Source organism: Nannospalax galili, unplaced genomic scaffold (genome assembly GCF_000622305.1).
Source record: "Nannospalax galili isolate Female #2095 unplaced genomic scaffold, S.galili_v1.0 scaffold704, whole genome shotgun sequence".
Taxonomy (NCBI): domain Eukaryota; kingdom Metazoa; phylum Chordata; class Mammalia; order Rodentia; family Spalacidae; genus Nannospalax; species Nannospalax galili.
Window position 1 is genome coordinate 909,219 of NW_008352394.1, and position 2,316 is coordinate 911,534.

Below are 2,316 nucleotides of genomic sequence, written 5' to 3' on the forward strand. Positions count from 1 at the left end.
CAGCTGTCCTGGAACTCACTATGTGGACCAGGCTGGCCTTGAACTCACAATGATCTGCCTGCGTCTGCCTCCCAAGTGCTGAGATCAAAGGTGTGTACCACCACACCCAGTCTTAGTCTTAATTTTTAATTATGTGTATTTGTGTCTGCGTGAGAGTATGTGCACATAGAGGCCAGAAGAGGGTGTCAGATCCCCTGGAGCTGGAGTTACAGACAGTTGTCAGCTACCAGGACAACTGAATTCTACTCCTTTCCAAGAGTAGTGCATGCTTCTAACTGCTGAGCCATTTCTCCAGCCCCTGATGTTACTGTTTTTTACCAAACTGACTTAATTAACAAACTGGTAACCAGCAAGCCAAAAATGGTCCACACATTGCTTTTTTGGATCCAGGTGGTGTTTACACAGGGTTTCAATTTGAGCTCATTGAGACAAAGTGTGTGCATCTCAAAGTGGTGTGGTAACCACCTCTCCCTGCTGTCTTGTACAGTGTACTGGTCATTACTCATGTATATGATATACCAGTCTCTGAATCAAGCTGTCCCTCAGCCATAGTCAGAGACTTTGTTTTAGCATGTTTGTGGCAATTTTTTTTTTCTGTCTTTTTTTTGAGACAGGGTCTCTCTGTAGTTCCAGCTGGCCTGGAACTCACTGTGTAGACCAGGCTGGGCTTGAACTCACAGAGATCCTCCTGTCTCTGACTCTTGAATGCTGGGACTAAAGGCATGTGCCACCACAGCTAGCCTGGCCTAGGAAGCAGGCTTTTAGCTCCCTAGACCTGGGAAATAGGTTTGGTATTCTAGTTCCCATGTGATTTATTCTACACTTTAGTCTAGATTCCTGTGCAGCGTCCCTGGCTGAACTGGCCTTTTAATATGGCCATGAGAGCGCAGGGCTGTCCAAAGAACTTCACTCTGGCTATGCCCAACCATAGATTCCTGGCCGCAGTTTCCTTGGAGCACTCTATAAAGAGCTTACAACTATAAAATCTTCTCTGTTCCTGTGGGGTGTCTCCTATCATTCAGGAGGGCCTTTCTCAAGGACCAGAAAGCCAGTGCTTTAGAATGTCACCGGGAAACACAAGGCCTCTGCCTCTTGACCTCTATGGGAGGATAGCATCCTAGCATTTGATAATGGGCAGCTAACATGTAGATGTTTTTATTTTTAATTTTTACAAAAACTTTATTGAGAATTTCATACAGGGATTTAAGATGTTTTGATCAAATCCATGCCTACTCCCTCCCCTCCAACATTCCCCCTTCTGAAAAGGCAACCCTAAAATCTTTTAAGGATTAGATACAAGCTCCCAAATACTTTTGACGTTTTGGGCCTTTGGAAGAGAGTATGTTGCTAACATACTTGACTTTTAGCCAAGAAACTGGCTACATTTTCTTGGGGTCTTTTTACCCTAACTGCCTAGCCAGTTCCTACCTCCTATTCCTATCACACCATCCTCTGAAGAGGTTACCCAAATTACGGATAGGGAATCAGGATGCAGACTGCTCTGGCTTCTCCCAGGCTGAACAGGGATGCAGGGTGAGGCAATTGGGGTACCCCTTCAGTGGGTCTATCTAAAAGACTCCCAAATTGTATAACTCTTAATTGTGTGGAAAAAAGGGTCTTTGACTGGTACCTGTGATGGAAAAGTAAAGACAAGAGTAATTAGCTTTACAGTTCTAGACAGGGAACCAGAAAAAGGTCAGAACAAGACAAATTTCAAATGTTCATATCAGAATTGGAGTTTCTTGAAAAGGTTTTCTAAAAGCATCCCTCTATTGGGTTCTATTGGGTTCTTCCTCATTTTTCTTTTGTCTTCCAAGCCTGGACTAGTTGGCTGGGAAGAGTGGCTGGGTATTCAGGTGACGGTCCAGTGACCCTGCTTGACATTCCTTTAATGAATGACCACAACCATCAACAAGCCCAGTTGTGACTATGTTTAGCGATCAGGCTCAGGCGAAGTCGTGATGGTGGTAGGTAGTTATTTCATGCAGAAGGGACTGCTGTATATCATCATCTTATTAAAAGGACCTGGAATTTAAAAGAATTTGGTGCTAGGAGCCACACATGAGGGAGAACATATGTCATTTATTTTTCTGAGTCTGTGTTACTGCACTTAGTATGACAGTTTCTAGATCCATCCATTTACCTGCAAATTTTATTATTTCATCTTTCTTTACTGCTGAATAGAATTCCATTGTATAAATATACCACATTTTCATTATCCACTCATCAACTGAGGGATACTTAAGTTGCTTCCATCTCTTAGCTATTGTGAAAAGAACAGCAACAAACGTGGTTGTACAAGTGTCCTTACAATAG

General features: G+C 43.1%; 1 pseudogene; it reads right to left on the minus strand.

Moving 5' to 3' along the window:
- Positions 1-2,316, minus strand: part of LOC103747097 — an 86,428-nt pseudogene that overhangs the window by 2,559 nt on the left and 81,553 nt on the right.